Source organism: Cervus elaphus, chromosome 19 (genome assembly GCF_910594005.1).
Source record: "Cervus elaphus chromosome 19, mCerEla1.1, whole genome shotgun sequence".
Taxonomy (NCBI): Eukaryota; Metazoa; Chordata; class Mammalia; order Artiodactyla; family Cervidae; genus Cervus; species Cervus elaphus.
In genome coordinates, this window is record NC_057833.1 from 25,292,125 (window position 1) to 25,312,713 (window position 20,589).

The following is a 20,589-nucleotide window of genomic DNA, read 5'->3' on the forward strand; positions in this document are numbered from 1 at the left end:
ATCCCTTTTAGAGCAGAGTCTCTGTTTTCTATAGCACTCTGGCCTTCCTGAAAGTCAACCCTGCTGGCCTCCAAAGCCAGGTATTCTAGGGGGTTCATCTTCTCAGTGCAGGACGGGGCTAAGGAACCCACTGTGGGGCTTGGGCCCTTCACCCCTTCAAGAGAATCTTTCCAAAAGTGATTATCTTCCTGTTTGTGGGTTGCCTACCTGGAGGTGTGGGTCTTGACAGCACCATGCCTTTGCTGCTCCCAGCCTTATTGTGGATCCTCCTTTATATCTTTAGTTGTAGATCTTTTCTGTTAGTCTTCAGGTTGTTCTCATCCACAGTTGCTCTATAAATAGTTGTAATTTTGGTGTGCCCGTGGGAGGTGAGCTCAGTCTTCCTACTCCACCATCTTGGCAATTTCCCTTTTCCTATCCTTCCTGGTTGCAGCTCCCAAACCAGCTCCTGGTGAAGAGGATCAAAAAATGTACTGGGAAAGGACGCCTCGCGCATGTGGTCTTTCAGGCACGTACGGAAGGGCTTTCCCAAGAGCCCACACACCTGTGCTGGGTTTACCAACTTGCATGGGAGTAGAGTTCCCTGTTTCAGACTCTCCGGGGGCTCCTTCGTTTTTCTTAAGTGCCTGTGTCCGTGCCCGCAGCACTCTCCCAGCTTTCTGTAAGTCAGAGCCCACCTGTGTGGGGTTAGAGTCTGGGTCCTTCTACTGCAGCACAAAAGAGAGGGCGTGCAACCATGCAACCCTGAATTGGTTGCTAAGTGGATCAGCTGGCCCTGGGGCCTGACACATTGCAAGGAGCTGGATCTTACGCATACTTTCTCTCCTCTTGCTAGGAATAAATGCTGTGTCACTTGAGCTTGGTGTGTGCGTTGTCTGTTCTCAGTGACCTCAGATCATGCACTGGTTTCTTCTCTGGGTGACATGATTGCCCTTTAGCCTTGGCCCCACTCATGTTGTACTCTATCCTGCAGCAGAGCCTGACCATCTAGTGGTCACCCAGGTGGTGTAATAACCTGAATAATGTCCCCTCAAAGAGGTTCACACCCTAATCCTCAGAAACTGTGAACATCTTACTTTAAATGGTAAGAGGGACTTTGCAATGGGATTAAATTAAGCATCTTGAGTTAAGGAAATGCCCATGGATTATCCAGGTGAGCCAATTGCAATCATAAGAGAGGCAAAAAAGGGTGAGAGTTATGAAGATGTGGTGACAGACAGAGGGAGGAAAAGGAGATGTGATGAGAGGCCACAAGTCAAAAAAGGCAGATAGCCTCTGGCTGCTAGAAAAAGCAACATATATTCCCTTCTACAGTCTCAAGGAAGAACTGGTCCTGCCACCATCTTGATTTTAGGCCAGTGAGATTGATTTTGAACTTCTGACCCCCAGAAATGCAAGATAATAAATTTGTGTTGTTTAAAGACATGAAATGTGTGGCAGCAATAGGATGCTAATAAAGACAGCTGGCAATCAGACCCAAGAACCTTCTTTCCAGCAGGCAATTCACAGGCAGGAAGAAGGGAGCTAAAATGTATTGAGTGTCCTGGCATGTGCAAAGTGAAACGGTACACATAGCACATGTGTTCTGCTTGGTATGACCGTGTAACAAGCAGGGACTTGGAGAAATCAAGAAGCCCAGGGCCTGAGAGGAGTCCAGCTCCAGCTGGGTGGATTTGCATTTCTGAACTTCACTGTAGCTCATGGCAAAATGCTGGTATTAACCTTGCAGTGTTGTTTTGAGGATAAGACTATATCTAAAGCACTTATGATAAAGTATTACTAATATTACTGTTATTGTTATTATCACAACAGCAAAGCATGGTGTCCACATGGCTCCTATTAGTGTCAATAAGGCCACATCTCGGTTTTAAATAGTCCCTCTTTGTTTCCTGGTTCACTGGCTACTCCTTGTTTGTTACTATGGCCCTGGCTCCACCATAGCATTGCAAATGGTAGTTGCTTTTAACTCTCCTCTTAAAGACAGAGGCCACAAAGATAGTCCCCTCTCCCCACCCCACTGGAATATATGGAATTTCACTACTTGTTGCTTAAAGGGTGCTTGGGCAAGAGCAAATTATACATGGATAATGGTATTTACAAGGCCTTTACAGTTTTCTGAGCTGCTTCCCCATTTTTTTAAAATGGAATATTCTTTTTCTTTTTAATTAAAAAATATTTATTTATTTGGGTGCACCACATCTTAGTTGTAGCCCACGGGTCCTTAGTTGTGGCATGTGGGATCCAGTTTCCTGACCAGGATCAAAGCTGGGCCCCCTGCATTGGGAACATGAGTCTTAGCCCCTGGACCTCCAGGGAAGTCCCTTCCCCCATTCTTTGAGAGATCCTTAAGGGCTCTCAGGTGTCTGCCTCTCTTACTATTGAGCAAAACCTCTCAATCTTGCTGTTCAAGAAGCAGGTTAGCCAACAGTGGTTTTCCTGCCTGCCCCCATCTATTTTACTAGAGAAACCACCTTATAATGTGGCAGAAAATATTAGAATTCACAAAAGATATTCCAAAGAATTTTAAATAAGTTAGATTAGTTTTGCCTGTGAGATGTTCCTCCTGAGGTTGAGTGATGAAGTGATATTTTTTGGAATAAAACAAAATACCACTGATAAGCTGGCTGAACTGGGAAAAATTATTTAACCTCTTTAAAAATGTGTGTATATGTATGTGTCTGTGTGTGTGTGTACAGAAGTAATATTCCACATGCAGGTACTATATAAATAGCATGTGTAAAAAAGTACACAGTAAATAACCTGTTTCCTTTTTGTTAGTTTATATGTGCTTATTTTAAATTTTGACTGCTTTCCTGTTTCTGTTTTGACCATTGTTTAGGTGTATCCTCAGTTTTTCTTTCCCCTAATTGTGGATATGAGTTTAGTGAGGTCTTTCCTGACAAAATGAATAAAAAGAAACAATGACTATAAGAAGGATATAGACAATTTCAGTTTGGTATATTGGTCATCATGTAGGATAATCATTCATATAGAACAATGAAAGCTTACTTTGTATTTTTATGGTGGATGAATCCTTATAAATGTTTATTATTGCAAATACATGAAAGTTACATTATAACTACATATTCTACTTACATGAAGGAATTTTTAAGAATTCACTCAAGTATAGAAATACAAACATCTAATAGCCTTGTTCCTCTTTGGGTTACATCTCATAGTGAAACAGAAACAAAAGCAGTACCTTAAAAGAAAATATAAAAAGCAAGAGCTTATGTTTGTTCCTGAAACAGAATTCAAATTAAACTTAAGAAGGAAGCTTGCTTCATCTTGGGAATCAAACTGTATACAAATAAATCGGAAAAAAAAAAAGCCAGTTATGTAATGTTGGTTGATAAGGAACTTAACTGTTGATGAGTCAGTCATATAATTAATTTTACTTTGACTAAAATGAAACTATTTCTTCTCAAGTGGGGCAAAAATTTTCACACTTATGGGTCTACATACCTCATTAATTCAAACTCTCCTGGGTTATACAAGATTGATATTTTGACTGGGTTTCATATTCACAAAAGTACTGAGAAGAGATGATTCTTGATATCCAGTGGCCCAGGTGGTGCTAGTGGTAAGGAACCCGCTTGCCAATGCAGGAGACCTGAGACCCAGGTTTAATCCCTGAGTCTGGAAGATCCCCTGGAGAAGGGCTCAGCAACCCACTCCAGTATTCTTGCCTGGAGAATCCCAGGGACAGATGAGCCTAATGGGCTATAGTCCATAGGGTTGCAAAGAGTCAGATAGGACTGAAGTGACTTAGCACAATTCTTGATAGGTGATAGCAAGGCATCTGGCATTTTTAAATGGTCACCTTTTAAAAAAAATACTTTATTTTAAGCATTTATAGATTAAGAACAAAATCTAGCAGAAAATGGAGTGAAGGATTTCCCTGGTGGTCCAATGGTTAAAACTCTGCACTTCCAATGTAGGGGACACAGGTTTGAACCCTGATTGGGGAACTAAGATCCATATGCCACGTGGGAAGACCAAAAAAAAAAAAAAAAAGAAAGTAGAGAATTCCCACATACCCCCTACTCCCATACATGCACAAATTCCACCACTATCAATATCCCACACCAGAGTATTATACTTGCTACAACTGATTAACCTACCCTGACACATCCTTATCACCCAAAGTCCATAGTTTATATTAGGGTATGCGTAACTCTTGGTGTTGGATATCATGTGGGTTTTGACAAATGTGTAATGGTGTGTGCCCACCATTATAGCACCAGACAAAGTACTTTCATGGCCCTAAAAATCCTCTGTGCTCTTTCTCTTCATCCCTCCCTCCTCTCTAACTCCTGGCAACCACTGAATGAACTTTTTACTGTCTCCACAGCTTTTCTTCTTCCAGAATGTCATGATATTTGGAATCATACAGTATGTAGCCTTTTCAGAATGGCTTCTTTCACTTAGTATTATGCATTTAAGTTTCCTCTATGTCTTTTCATGGTTCGATAGTTCATTCCATTTAGAGTTGAATAATATTCCATTGTCTGAATGTACCAGTTTATTTACTCATTCACCTACTGAAGGACATTGTGGTGGCTTTCAACTTTTGGCAATTATGAATAAAGTTGCTTTGAACATTCATGTAAAGGATTTTTGTGGACATACATTTTCAATTCACTTGGGTAAATAAACAAGAAGTGGGACTGCTGTATCATATAGTAAGAGTACGTTTAGCTTTGCAAGGAATTGCCAAGCTGACTTCCAAAGTGGCTGTACCATTTTGCATTCCCTCCAGCAATGAACGAGAGTTCCTCTTGCTACAAATCCTCCGCAACATGTGGTGCTTTCAGTATTTTGGATTTGCCATTCGAAGTGTGTGGTGGTATCTCTTTATTATTTTAAAATTTAAATTTCCTAATGATATGTGATGTTAAACATCTTTTCATATGCTTATTTGCTATCTGTGTATCTTTGGTGAGTTTTCTGTTCAAATCTTTTGCCCATTTCCCAAACAAGTTGTTTGTTTTCTTATATTGAGTTTTAAGAATTCTTTGCAAAATTTGGATAACAGTCTTTTACCAGATACACCTTTTGCAAATATTTTCTCCCTGTCTTTTTTTTTTTTTTTTAATAAAATCATAGCACACAACCTGGTACTAAGCCTTGATTTTGGGGTGGGGTGGCTTGATGGGACAATATCAGGATGTTAGGGTATGTTGACTACGACCTGGAAACTTAAGTAAAATCATATGAGTGAGAAGCTTCTACCAAGTGTGGCCTGTCTAAAAGGCAGAGAAGGAGGAAATACAGCTTATCTAAGAATCATTTTGCTACGACTATAAATCCAATATGGTTGAATGACAGACAGACTTGAGCTTTGCAGAGTTAAAAAGCTGGATTCTTTGTACTAAACTAAAGTCAGAGGAAGCAAAGAAAAGGGAAAGGGGTTGGATATAAGTTTGAGACCTGGAGGAGTCTGATTCCTCAGCCACTAACACAACCTTTTGGGGCTCTTTTTATTGACAGAGATGACAATTACCCCCGCTGTAGAAACCATTCCATGATGCGTAGCATGGTGTAAGGGGAAGAGATGAACCAGTCTTCTCCAACCCAGGCTATAGTTTTCCACTGCCAAGTTTAATGCTGAAAACTTACAGAATGGATGGAGCTCTAGAACCTGTTGCTATATGACAGAACCCTCCAGATTTAGCTTTTGACTCCAGAACCATAAGTCATCAAGATCTGTGGAACTGCTGCTGCTGCTAAGTCGCTTCAGTCGTGTCCGACTCCGAGCGACCCCATAGATGGCAGCCCACCAGGCTCCTCCGTCCCTGGAATTCTCCAGGCAAGAATACAGGAGTGGGTTGCCATTTCCTTCTCCAATGCATGCACGCATGCTAAGTCGCCTCAGTCGTATCCAACTCTGTGTGACCCTATGGACAGCAGCCCACCAGGCTCCTCCATCCACAGGATTCTCCAGGCAAGAATACTGGATTGGGCTGCCATTTCCTTTTCCTGAATAGATGTGAATCAACAAAGGCTAACAGAAGAGAAACTGCAAGTTTATTTCCCAAGAAACCAAAGGCCTCTTTAGGTCATCTGAGGTAAAAGAAAGTAAAAGTGAAAAGCTAAATAAAAAGAAACTTACTTCTAAATGGGCTAATTCTGGGAAATCAGAACTGAAGAAATAAGCACACATTCAAACAGATCCCTACAGTCACTCTTCCACCCAAACACCCAGACATGCGCAAGGAAAAGCCATCTCATGAAAGCACCTTATTTTATTTAAACTCAAAAGAAGTGTGAGTGAATTCATGAGATAGTGTTACAGGCATTTATTTACTTCTGGGATCTGGATCTATAGTACACTGATCCTTCTCAGACTAAACTGAGAATACTTAAGGTAAATTTTGCCAGCTAACCTAGGTACACTTAGGTTCATCTCTTTCCTTATTTGTTTACTCTGGTAAAAATACATTTGTAAATCTTACACCTAATTTTTTTCCTTCTTTTCTTTTCCTGATTCTATCTTCAAAAACCAAAGAAAATCAGAGAGACTAGAGATCAGAAAAGGAGAACAGAAAAAGGAAGAAGAGAGAAAAGAGAAAACACGGGAAAAGGTCTGAACATAAGGAATGTATCTCCTTAATGTGTTTACTATAAGATGAAAACATTATAAAGAATCAGTAGGGCCATTTTCTAAAGAAAAGAGGAAAACATTCCTCATCTTTACAAATTAAATATATAAGTATGGATATTTATTTTCTCCAATGCATTTTTTTTCTTTGAACTAATGATAATTCTTTGGAAAGACCCTTGGGGTTTAAGAACATCAGCTTCTGCCCAGAGTCAGTTCCTTATTATTGTGACTTTTTTTTTCTTTCATGAAGCAGGATAAGGTAAATCTCTTTTAAGTCGTTTCCTCTTTTCTTTCTTTTTGAAAACAATTTTATTTATTTATTGGCTGTGCTGGGTCTTTGATGTTGCTTGGGCTCTCCTCTAGCTGCAGTGAGCAGGGGCTACTCTCTAGTTGCGGTGTGCAGATGTCTCATTGTGGGGGCTTCTCTTGTTGCAGAGCATGGGCTCCAGGCGTGTGAGCTTCAGTAGTTGCAGCACCCAGGCTCAGAAGTTGTGACACACAGGCTTCGTTGCTCTGCAGCATGCGGGATCTGCCCTGACCAGGGAACAAACCCATGTCCCCCGCACTGGCAGGCAGATTCTTAACCACTAGACCACCACGGAAGCCCCAGGATAAGCTAAATCTTGACAGGCAAAGCATTCAATTAAAAGGATTTGGTTTTGTTTGCTTGTTTCTTTTTGTTTTGCACTTGCTGGGGTAGAATGAGGGAAGAATTAATCAATTCCTTTCCTAGGTCCAGCTGCCTCTCTCTCGTTCACCTTTGGTAAGGCTTCTCAGTCACTCATGAACTTCCTGCCACCCAATGGTATGAAAGGAAAGTAGGCTTCAGTCCAAAATATCCCAGTGGATTGTCTTTAGCACTGGAATCTCTACCGAATAACTTTCCTTAAAACTTTTGCCTTTTCCTAGGTGAAGATGCCTGGTAGAAAGATGGGCAGAGGTCCAGAGGCCAGAGATAGGTTGTTTGGTTCCCTTTTCTGCCCAGCAAATCTAGGTCCCATGGGGACACAGTTCTGAGCTATATAATGAGTGTATGCTGATGTGCACTGAGGGAGAAGCAGAATTTCAGAGTCCTGAGAAAACTTTCTCCCCACGTCCCTGAGGATGTGACTGGCATGCTGATTTTGTTATAAACACAGCAAGGACCAAGAAATAACTTACTGTTTCTCCTTAAAATTCTGAAAATTCTAGAATTCAACCCAGACAAATCCACACTAAGTCACTTAAGGCAATCAAGGCCTATGAGTCTGTGTGTTGGAAGTTTCCCCTCAAGAGTCAGTCTAACAGGCAGGTGTCCCTGTCTGTTCAAACTCAGCCAAATTCCCTGAATGACCTCTAAGAAATCTCCTCCCTTCTTCCCTCCCTTGGTCCTGCCTTCCCTCCCTCCCAAAGACAATGCAGACAGGAAAATAAGAGCAGTAATTATACTTTGAGTTCTCCAGAAATAAATAAGTATTATTACTTTAACAATTAGTTATCAAGATATAGATAGATATTGCATAGGGTATATATTCATGTATATAGTAAATGAATATATATATATAGTTTACATGTATGTATCCTGAGAGCTGTAGGAATAGCTTGTCTATCTTATGGTTCTCTTAGATGAGAACAGTATTTTCCCTTTACACTTTATTCCTCAGGTAAAGAGAACACGTGGGCCATGAATTCAGCTGAGCTGGTACAGTCATCTAGAAACGCTCCCTCAGTGGCTAACACTCTCCTTAACTGATTAACTGCTTCCCTGGTGACTCAGATGGTAATCTACCTGCAGTGCAGAAGACCCTGGTTTGATCCCTGGGTTGGGAAGATTCCCTGGAAAGGGAAATAGCTACCCACACTCCAGTGTTCTTGCCTGGAGGAGTCCATGGACAGAGGAGCTAGTGGACTACTGATGGAAAGTTAATCTGGAATTTGCCAAGGACAGGGTGGAGTTCTTAGATAAGTTTTGAATTGAGTCCAAGATTTTATGAGACTGCACGTTTCTTTTCAACTTAAAAAAAAAAAAAAAACTGAACAGAAGCTTTAATAATCTAAAAAAGAAAAAAAAAGTCTTTCCCTGCGTGGAGAGGAAATCCTGATAAACATGACAGAGAAGGGAAAAGGAATAATAACTTTTAAACACTAGCTTTAGAAGTAGGTGAGCTCAGAATGTGTATTTAGAATTTTCAGGTAGCTTGCTTTTATTTCAAGTTGCTGCTTCCTCTCACAGGCTGCAGTGCGAAACTGTTGGTTTGTGATTTTGCCCCGCCCTGCAATTTGAGGGCACCGAATTTGACCCTGTTGCTTTTTTGTGTTGCTATGAGATATATTCAGAGGGGGAGGAAGTGTGCACTGATCAGGCTTATTAGAGTAAATCTTACAGGTCTGTAGAGCCTAGAGTTCTATGAGAAATAAGGGCTAAACAGGGTTTATAAATCCTGGTGTATGCTTCTGTGGTCTTCAGCCTTCCCCTGACAAGAGTGGAAATTGAGAACTTAGGTTAAGAAATAGAAAGTGAAACTGACAAAGCTATTTGAAATAAAACAACTCATCTATGCCCTCTGTCGACTCCCCAGGATAGTACACTGGGTGGGACAGGAACTTTGAGAGGTCCTTTTACTGGTTTTCTTTCTGATACAGAATTCAAATGCTAGAACCTTCTTGAGCCTGGGAGGTAGGGGTGAAGTGGAAATGTGACCTTGATATCTCCCTCTTGCAGGGATGGTGTGCACCCCTCTAGGAGGGAGACTTCAAAAAAATGTCACAATAGAAGGCCGTGTATTCAGTGGAGACATTACTTAGATGTTAACATGGTCAATAAACTTCTAACTTCCCCCACTTCTTTTCATCCTTGGAGACAGCTGTAAAGAGAAAAGGATACTGCCCTTTCCTAAGTCTAAGGGGGTTCGCTCCAGTTACAGCACTGCTGCTTGTGAGCTGGGGTTCCTCAGGTGAGGCATTCAGTTTGCTGAGTCTGAGAGTCCTCCTCACCTGTTTCTCCTCCACGTCCCTTGTAGGGTATAGTTCTGGCGAGGCAGAAAAGGAAAGATGACCTCAATAGAAGTAGGTTACCTTTATTTATTTATTTATTTATTTATAGGTGTTCAAGCTGGTTTTATTTATTTATTTATTTTCAATTATTTTTATTAGTTGGAGGCTAATTACTTCGCAACATTGCAGCGGGTTTTGTCATACATTGACATGAATCAGCCATGGAGTTACATGTATTCCCCATCCCGATCCCCCCTCCCACCTCCCCCCTCACCCAATTCCCCTGGGTCCTCCCAGTGCACCAGGCCCGAGCACCTGTCTCATGCATCCCACCTGGGCCGGTGATCTGTTTCACCATAGATAATATACATGCTGTTCTCTCGAAACATCCCACCCCCGCCTTCTCCCACAGAGTCCAAAAGTCTGTTCTGTACATCTGTGTCTCTTTTTCTGTTTTGCATATAGGGTTATCATTACCATCTTTTCTAAATTCCATATATATGTGTTAGTATGCTGTAATGATCTTTAGGCAAAACACTCTCTGACATGAATCACAGCAGGATCCTCTATGACCCACCTCCCCAAGTAATGGAAATAAAAGCAAAACTAAACAAATGGGACCTAATGAAACTTAAAAGCTTTTGCACAACAAAGGGAACTATAAGTAAGGTGAAAAGACAGCCTTCAGATTGGGAGAAAATAATAGCAAATGAAGCAACAGACAAAGGATTAATCTCGAAAATATACAAGCAGCTCCTGAAGCTCAATTCCAGAAAAATAAATGACCCAATCAAAAAATGGGCCAAAGAACTAAACAGACATTTCTCCAAAGAAGACATACAGATGGCTAACAAACACATGAAAAGATGCTCAACATCACTCATTATTAGAGAAATGCAAATCAAAACCACAATGAGGTACCATTACACGCCAGTCAGGATGGCTGCTATCCAAAAGTCTACAAGCAATAAATGCTGGAGAGGGTGTGGAGAAAAGGGAACCCTCTTACACTGTTGGTGGGAATGCAAACTAGTACAGCCGCTATGGAGAACAGTGTGGAGATTTCTTAAAAAAACTGGAAATAGAACTGCCATATGACCCAGCAATCCCACTCTTGGGCATACACACTGAGGAAACCAGATCTGAAAGAGACATGTGCACCCCAGTGTTCATCGCAGCACTGTTTATAATAGCCAGGACATGGAAGCAACCTAGATGCCCATCAGCAGACGAATGGATAAGGAAGCTGTGGTACATATACACCATGGAATATTACTCAGCTGTTAAAAAGAATTCATTTGAATCAGTTCTAATGAGATGGATGAAACTGGAGCCCATTATACAGAGTGAGGTAAGCCAGAAAGATAAAGATCATTACAGCATACTAACACATATATATGGAATTTAGAAAAGATGGTAATGATAACCCTATATGCAAAGTAGGTTACCTTTATTCAGGCAAGGAGGGGCGACAGTCGGCCTGACGACCAGGCTGAGCGCCGAGAGGGATCAGGGAGGCTTCATACATATAGGGAGGTTTGTGGAAGTGATAAGGGAAACGTTAATTAGGCGGGATATTTTGAGTATTCTTTTGTTGAGATGACATTTGTAGTTGGGCAGGGGGTGATAAGTCTTCTGGGCAGGTGTAGGGGGTGGAAGGTTTCTGGACAGGGGTTGATAAGTCCTGGATAGATGCAACCGGCCCGGAGCATCAGGGTGGAACTAAAATTCTGTTTTGTTTTCTCCGAAGTTAGATGATTCAGCAAGGGGCCTTTGAGACTGTTGTTCTCTTTTCTAGGCCCCAAAGACTCCTTCATCCCTGAAGGTAGTAAAGAGATGTGTGTGGAGGTATTTTGTCCTTGCAGTCATTGAAGCATTAGTATCTGTGATAACAATAAGAATACAGGTACACTTTCTTACTCAAAGGACTGAGGACTGGAAAGGAAAATAAATCACCCTGGGTTTCTGGCTGCCCCCACTTTTGAGGTCCTGGGAAAAATTCTGATTTAAAGAGAATAGATTCTAGAGTCAGACACACATAGATACAAGCACTGTCACTGGGGCCCTTCCAGATCACTTATGTGCTCTATGCGTCTACTGTGTTATCGACAAAGTGAGGACAGTGCAGATTCGATAAATAAATTATATCTCCTCTAAACTTCTTCACAGAGACCAGAGTTACAAGAAACACTCCTCATCTAAGGATAAAAGGTAGCAGCAAAGGATCAAACTGAATTAATCCTCTTACAATAAAGAGCAAATTTCAAAGTATATAATAAAAATAATTATCTTAAAGTCAACAGAGTATGTGATTATTTGCAACAATGTGCTAATTCTTAGCCCAAAGAATGTTAGGGGCCTGATGTGGCGTAGAGAGAGGACACATTTTCTTGGACAAAATTGAAGAATGGCACAATGCAATATCCTTTAGTTCATGTTACCCTGTGTAACACTATCAAAGGGGATCATTTTTCCAAATAATTTAAAAATCAAGATTTTTAAAAACCTATGGTTTTAATCAATCTTCCAAAGAGATTTTTTAAATTCTTTGGTATTTAAGCCAGTACCTTTTGGAATCATTTATTGTGTCAGCATCCTTACCCATTTTCTCTTATTTTATTCTTCAGTTTTTACCTATCAGTACACACTGGCAAAGTCGTGTTTGACTATAGCCCGCCAGGCTCCTTTGTCCATGGGATTGCCAGGCAAGAATACTGGAGTGGGTTGCCATTCCCTTCTTCAGGGGATCTGCCCAATCCAGGGATTGAACCTAGGTCTCCTGCATTTCAGGCAGATTCTTTACCATCTGAGCCACTGGGAAAGCCCCAATATTTACCTAGTCTTTTTTAGAAAATATATTTATTTATTTTTGGCTTGCTGGGTCTTTGTAGCTGCAAGGGCTTTTCTCTAGCTGAATTGAGCAGGGGCTACTCTTTAGCTGCGGTGCAGGCTTCTCATTGAGGTGGCTTCTCTTGTTGCGGAGCATGGGCTCTAGGGTGTGGGCTTCATTAATTGCAGCCCATGGACTCAGTAGTTGGGGCTCCTGGGCTCTAGAGCACAGGCTCAATAGTTGTGGTTCACAGGCTTAGTTGTTCAGTGGCATGTGGAATCTTCCCGGACCAGGGATCAAACCCATGTCTCCTGCATTGGCAGGTGGATTCTTTACCACTGAGCCACCAGAGAAGACCTATCTAGTCTTTTGATACATAAATATACATGAGATTGAAACAGTTCTCTAACATCACTTTTATCAAGTCATAGAATTCTGCACATTTTGCAAGAATTGCAGTTTCATTTTGTCACCTACATTCTTTGCACTGTGGGATATATCCCACAATCGATAAGAGACAGACTACAAAAATTTTGATTGGTTGATCAAGGATAGTCATTTAAGCCAAGCTTGGAAGGTTGTTTGAGAGATGAGAACAATAGTTACCCTGCGTTGGGGGGCAGTATTTACAGGGAGGTGACACAGTGAGCCTCCTGGAATGTTTCATACTTTGACATGGTGGTGGTTACATGGGTGTATGTAAAAATTAACTGAGTTGAACTCTCAAGATGTGTATACTTTGTATGTAAGTTAGACATACAGCAGCATCCCTCTCCAGTATTCTTGCCTGGAGAATCCCATGGACAGAGGAACCTGCAGGTTACAGTCCATAGTATCGCAAAGAGTAGGACACAACTGAAGTGATTTAGCATGCATGCATGTAACATATATGTTATTATACATGTTATATTTTATATATACCTATAATTATATATATTAAAGGAAAAAGCTAGCGGTGAGTGAAAATTGTCTTGCTGAGAAACCTATACCTTCAGATGCAAACATTTTCAATTAACTAAATCGCTATATTTCACTAGGGACAGAAAACCTAAAAATATTATCCTTAAATTAAAAAAACTGAAATGACATTTAACAAAATGTTAGGGAATTAATTCCCTGAGTGCCCAATGGTTAAGATTTTCCAATGCTTTTGGTGGGGAGAGTACAAGTTCAATCCCTGGTCAGGGTACTAAAATCTCACAAGCTGTGTCACACAGCCAAAAAACAAAAAAAGTTAATACAGGGATTGTATGTTATTTTTACGGTCCTCTTCATACTTTTCAATATTCTCTCAATTTTCTATGATGAGCATCTCAATTTATAATTGGAAAAATTATATGCAAATAACTTAAAGTATCTGCTAAAATGTTAACTAAAGTAGTATCTCATTTAATTTCAATTCAGTGAGTTATAATATTAACATTAAAGATGGTTCCTTTTGTGTTCTTTTTTTTTAATAAAGGAGAGAACTGACTATTAGGTCACTTTGGGCTAATGCTTTTTTGGACAACAGTCACTAAAGGAATATGATTTTTCTTTAAAATCATATGCAAGCTTATGTCTTTCTTGCTTTACATGAAAGCAGTGTGGCCTGCTATGGACTCATGACTGATTGGTTGAGCTTATAAACTCAACTATGCCTTTTTATAGTCCATTTCTAATAGGCAGTTTCCTCTGAATAAGGGATGATAATAGAATGGGAAAAACTAGAGATCTCTTCAAGAAAATTGGAGATACCAAGGGAACATTTCATGCAAAGATGGGCACAATAAAGGACAGAAACAGCGAGGACCTAACAGAAGCAGAAGAGATTAAGAAGAGGTGGCAAAAATACACAGAAGAACTGTACAAAAAAGGTCTTAATGACCTGGATAACTAAAATGGTGTGGTCACTCAGCTAGAGCCAGACATCCTGGAGTGCAAAGTCAAGTGGCCTTAGGAAGCATCCCAACGAACAAAGCTAGTAGAGGTGATGAGCTATTTCAAATCCTAAAAGATGGTTCTATTAAAGTGCTGCACTCAACATTCCAGGAAATTGGGAAAACTCAGCAGTGTCCACAGGACTGAAAAAGGTGTTTTTCTTCCAATCCTAAAGAAAGGCAATGCCAAAGAATGTTAAAACTACCACCCAATTGCATTCATCTCACACGCTAGCAAAGTAATGCTCAAAATTCTCCAAGTGAGTTTTACAGTACATGAGCCAAGAACTTCCAGGTTTTCAAGCTGTATTTAGAAAAGGCAGAGGAACCAGAGATCAAATTGCCAACATTGCCAACATAGAAAAAGCAAGAGAGTTTCAGGAAAATATCTACTTCTGCTTCATTGACTACACTAAAGCCTTTGACTGTGTGGATCACAACAAACTATAGAAAATTCTTAAAGAGATGGGAATACTAAACCACCTGACCTGCCTTCTGAGAAACCTGTATGCAGGATAAGAAGCAACAGTTAGAACTGGACATGGAACAACCCACTCGTTCAAAATTGGGAAAGGAATATAAGACTATATATTGTCACCCTGCTTATTTAACTTATATGCAGAGTACATCAGGCGAAATGCCAGATTGGATGAAGCACAAACTAGAATTAAGATTGCTGGGAGAAATATCAACAACCTCATATATGCAGATGACACCACCCTAATGGCAGAAAGCGAAGAGAAACTAAAGAGCCTCTTGATGAAGGTAAAAGAGAGGGAAAAAGCTGGCTTAAACTCAACATTCAAAAAACTAAGATCTGATTCCATCACCTCATGGCAAACAGATGGGGAAAAAGTGGAAACAGTGACAGATTTCATTTTCTTGGGCTCCAAATTCACGACAGACAGTGACGGAGGCCATGAAATTAAAAGACGCTTGTTCCTTGGAAGAAAAGCTATGACAAACCTAGATAGAATATTAAAAAGCAGATACATCACTTTGCCAACAAAAGTCTGTATAGTCAAAGCTATGGTTTTTCCAGTAGCCATGAATGGATGTGAGAGTTGGACTATAAAGAAACTGAGCGCTGAAGGACCGATGCTTTCGAACTACAGTGCTGGAGAAGACTCTTGAGAGTCCCTTGGACTACAAGGAGATCAATCCAGTTAATCTTAAAGGAAATTAACCTTCAATATTCATTAGAAGAAACAGTGCTGAAGCTGAAACTCCAATACTTTGGCCATCTGATGTGAAGAGCTGACTCACTGGAAAAGACCCTGATGCTGGGAAAGATTGAGGGCAAGAAGAGAAGGGGATGACAGAGGATGAGATGGTCAGATGGCATCACTGACTCAATGGACTGTAGCCAGCCAGGCTACTCTGTTCATGGAATTTTCCAGGCAAGAATATTGGAGTGGGTTGCCATTTCCTTTTCCAGAGAATCTTCCCAACCCAGGGATCAAATCCACATCTCTTGTGCCTCCTGTACTGACAGGCAGATTCTTTACCAACTGAGCCACCGGGGAAGCCCCAGTGGACATGAGTTTGAGTAAACTCAGATAGTGAAGGACAGGGAAGGCTGGTGTGCTGCAGTCCACGGGGTCACAAAGAGTCAGACTGAGTAACTGAACAGCAAGAACAACAAGAGATGAAAATAGTATCCATATCAAGAGGGTTATAAATAAATCAAAGTAAATTTTATCATCATTACTATGATATATGATTAAATTGGTTTTGTTCTACCTCAAGGAGTCACATTGTTTAAGGAGGGATGGTTTTACATTAAAAATGAATTAGTGTTCTAAACTCTCAAAAAATGAATAGCATGGTGCTAACCAACTGATCTTCCAGTCTACACAGGACATCAATAATCATCTGCATTGTCTAATCCTCATAAAGACTCTGAAGTAGGCAGAGTAGTACTCCTATGTCAGACATATCAACGCTGAGACCCAGATTGGTGAAACAAGCCCCCAGAAGACAAGGAGAGACCAGAGTAGAGCTAAGATTTTCTGACTCACAGACCTGGCAGTACCTGCTCCACCATGTCACACTGGCCATGGTATGCACAGGGCAACTTCTGGTTAAGTTTAATCGTTAATTTCTATATGCTTCTCTGGTTTCTCCATTGATATGAGTTGGGTCCGTCACCCTGTTTCAATCACCCATGCTCTTTTCATCAATCAAACTGTGCTGGTCAGTGAACTTTTCCACTTACACACATGTACTCATAGGGCCCTTTTCCTGCCAACCTTCAACACTAAAATCATATTCTTCATCCTTCGTAAAGTATTTCCTAATTTACTTCATGTAGTACTCTGTTTAAATTTTAGCCTGTTTTGAATCCTGATAACTGTTTGTTCTCCCACTTACTTGTACTTATAAAGCTGTTTTGCATTTCAATTATTTGGGGCAATCATCTTCCCCCTATGCTTCTATTATTTATCTTAAAATCTCTTATAGTACCCAGCATAATGGTTAAAAATGAAAGATGCCTAATGGGTGTGTATTGAATAAATGAATGAGTTAATGATGTAACAGCTAAACGTTTTTAATATATATTTATGAAACGAGCTTGAGGGCATACATCATAACACACAGTAATACCTTCCTTGGTTGGGATACTTGAATGTAGCCTGTGACTTGCAGATTCTACTTGCATTTCACTCATGAAAAATTTTTTGAGATTTGAAAAACAGGATTCTTGCTCAGTTGTCCTTGGGTCTGATCTCATTAATATACTGGAAACTAATTTGCTCCTTTTTGCGGGCACAATTATTCCTACAGGCCACAGAGATAAGGCAGTCACAGAAAATCCCCTGAATGTCAAAATGGGTCAGAGAGCCAAGCCAGAGCTCATTGGTGGCAAGTAGGCAGACAACCTTTCCCCAGGTGGGTCACAATGTTCCTGCCCACAGTAACATCCTATTCAACTGGTTTGTTTCACAGACTTCTCCATATAGTTAAGGAGACTGGTAGGAAAACTCTCTTAGGTGTGGCATAGTTGATTATACTATCGAATGTAAAATGTGGTCTTAGAAATTGGGTGAATTATCCATTTTGATTTTTATGCACTTCAATTTTTTAATGTCCCCTTTTCTGACCTAAAGATGAGTTTCGTATGACTTGAGATAATTAATACAATATATTTTATCTATTAAGAGTGTTGAACTAAGTATGCAAATTACAATATAAAATAGCTTTCTACTTTGAACCAAAGAACTTGAGCTTTTAAAAAATAAATTTTACATTTAAAAGTTTAAAAGACAAAAGGCCTTAGTTCTTTTTGGATGATAAGTCATTTTTATCTTCTGAAATTCTCAGTAACATCAAAGGTAAGTGGATGTGAATTTTGCCATCAGGGAAGTACGATGGGAATTTCCAGAATGTTATCAGAGATGAGTGCGTCAGAGGTTTGGAGGTGAACCAGATGAAACATAAACAACAGCTGAAGACCAGATGAAATAAATAACAGATTGGCTGATCTTAGAACACTTGCTGAGAAGAGTTATGTATTAGTCTGAGTCCTCCCAAGAAATAAAACCAGTAAGAAATAGGAGATATATATTCAAACATACATATACACACACAAACAAATATATGTAGTTGACCCTTGAACAAGTGGGAGAATAAGGAATGCCAGCCCCCACCCTCTGATCCCTTATAGTCAAGATCTGTGTACTGCTATCTCTTCCTCAAAAACAAAGAATTGATTAATGACTCACCCAAGGACAGGAAGCTGAAACAGTTCAAATAAAATCAGGACTAAAACCCTAGTTCTGCTGATTCTGCATATTGTGATCTTTAATGGAACACAAACTTTTCCCCATGCTTTGTTAATATAAAGATCTATAAAATGAAAATACAGGCACTATATTTATTGGAAAAAATCCACATATTTATAAGTGGATCTGCATAATTCAAATTGTTCAAGGGTAACTGAATAAATATCTGTATATACATGTATATATTCAGATATTTATAATATGTGAGGGTAATATATGTATATACACATATGTTTATATGTATATACATATATTTTCAGATATTTATAATAAGGAATGGGCTCATGACAGATGCCGAGCCTCCCGTGATCTCTAGTCTGCAATCTACAAACAGGAGAGTTGGTGGTATAATTCTAGTTCAATTTCAAAGGCCTGAGAACCAGGAAAGAAAATGGAGTAAGTTCCAGTCCAAGTCCAAGTTCAAAAGCAGAGAAGACCAATGTCCCAGCTCAAAGACAGTCAGGCAGAAGGAAATCCCTTTCTATTCACAGGCAGTCAGCCTTTTTGCTCTAGTTAAGTCTTAGTTGTTTGGATGAGGCCACCCACATTGGGGGCTTCCCTGGTAGATCAGCAGGTAAAGAATCCACCTGCAATGAGGGAGACCTGGGTTCTATCCCTGGATTGGGCAGATCCCCTGGAGAAGGGAAAGGCTATCCACTCCAGTATTCTGGCCTGGAGAATTCCATGGACTGTATAGTCCATGGGATTGCAAAGAGTCAAACACGACTAAGCAACGTTCACTTTCACCCACATTAGGGAGGGCAATCTACTTTACTCAGTCTACCAAGTCAGACGTTAATCTCATCCCAAAACACCCTTACAAACACTCAGAATACTGTTGGACCAAATATCTGGACTTCCTGGTCCGGTCAACTTGACACACAAAATTAACCATCACTAGTTTTTTAATAGGATATCCTTCCACTGCCCAAAACAATCAATGCAGCTTTTAGGACTTCAAAGTCAGGATCAGAAACTTACCTTCTTTGGGTTGGAGTGATGTGATGAAAGAGCACAGAGCACAGACTTTTGAGTTAAATTGGTCTGGATTCAAATCCCTTATCTCAGCCACTTTCCAGCTATGTGATCTTGGATAAGCTCGTTAACCTCTCAATTCCCTCATCTCCAAAGCACAAGATACTGAAGACTGTTAGGGAAAATTATTGCAATATGCTTATCACATATATAAGCATTCAATACATCATATCTATTATTATTAGTGTTTCCGTCGGGATTTATATAGTGATAGTGATAGTGAAGTCATTCAGTCATGTCGACTCTTTGCGACCCCATGGACTGGGGTCTACCAGGCTCCTCTGTCCATGGGATTCTCCAGGCAAGAATACTGGAGTGGGTTGCCATTTCTGGATTTATATAGCATTGTTCTAAAAAGTAATCTCTGGGTACTTGGTATTTTAGGTAAAACAGAAAATAGTTTGTACACGGAAGATAAATTAGAGTAGCTTGAATGTAGTATTTTTTAAGGTATGTCCAGTGTTCTTTTAAAATCATCAAAGTGTATCCAAAACTTTTGGTAAAGTCTTAAAAATCAAACCAGATCATGATATTAATACTTACTATGCTCCATGTTCCTTCATCATGTGCTTTGATCTGATACATCCTGAATCGTCACTGGGTGTCTGATATACCAGATTTGGCAAGGTAAGCCAAAGAGGAAATAGGACACATCTCCATTGATGGACAACAAAGTGTCCCCCTTGTTTACAGAACTCTTTCCCTTTTAGGTCATGCCGATTTGGAAACTGAAAAAAAAAAAAAATCATGACGGGTTGGGACTACTTACCTATTACATAGGCAAGACACTGTACACTGTTAGGGGAAAATATTGCAATATGCTTATCACATATGTAAGCATTCAGTACATCATATCTATTATTATTAGTGTTTCTCTCAGGATTTATATAGCATTGTACCAAAAAGTAATTATTGGGCACTTGGTACTTTAGCTCAAAATTCTCCAAGCCAGGCTTCAGCAATATGTGAACTGTGAACTTCCAGATGTTCAAGCTGGTTTTAGAAAAGGCAGAGGAACCAGAGATCAAACTGCCAACATCAATTGGATCATCGAAAAAGCAAGAGAGTTCCAGAAAAACATCTATTTCTGCTTTATTGACTATGCCAAAGGCTTTGACTGTGTGGATCACAATAAACTGTGGAAAATTCTGAAAGAGATGGGAATAACAGACCACCTGACCTGCCTCTTGAGAAACCTGCATGCAGGTCAGGAAGCAACAGTTAGAACTGGTTCCAAATAGGAAAAGGAGTACGTCAAGGCTGTATATTGTCACCCTGCTTATTTAACTTCTATGCAGAGTACATCATTAGAAATGCTGGGCTGGATGAAGGACAAGCTGGAATTAAGATTGCTGGGAGAAATATCAATAACCTCAGATATGCAGATGACACCACCCTTATGGCAGAAAATGAAGAAGAACTAAACAGCCTTTTGATGAA

The 20,589-nt window shown here is 40.1% G+C and overlaps 1 long non-coding RNA gene across 2 annotated transcripts; it reads right to left on the bottom strand.

Moving 5' to 3' along the window:
• Positions 1-241: 241 nt before the first annotated feature.
• On the bottom strand, positions 242-19,874 carry LOC122676050. 2 transcript variants are annotated; one of them, XR_006335403.1, is made up of 3 exons: positions 19,693-19,874; positions 19,096-19,261; positions 242-448 (listed from the first exon to the last, which is right to left on the bottom strand). It is a non-coding gene; the product is annotated as an uncharacterized LOC122676050 (long non-coding RNA). The 2 variants fall into 2 exon arrangements; XR_006335402.1 differs by lacking the exon at positions 242-448 and adding an exon at positions 11,179-11,463.
• Positions 19,875-20,589: the final 715 nt, after the last annotated feature.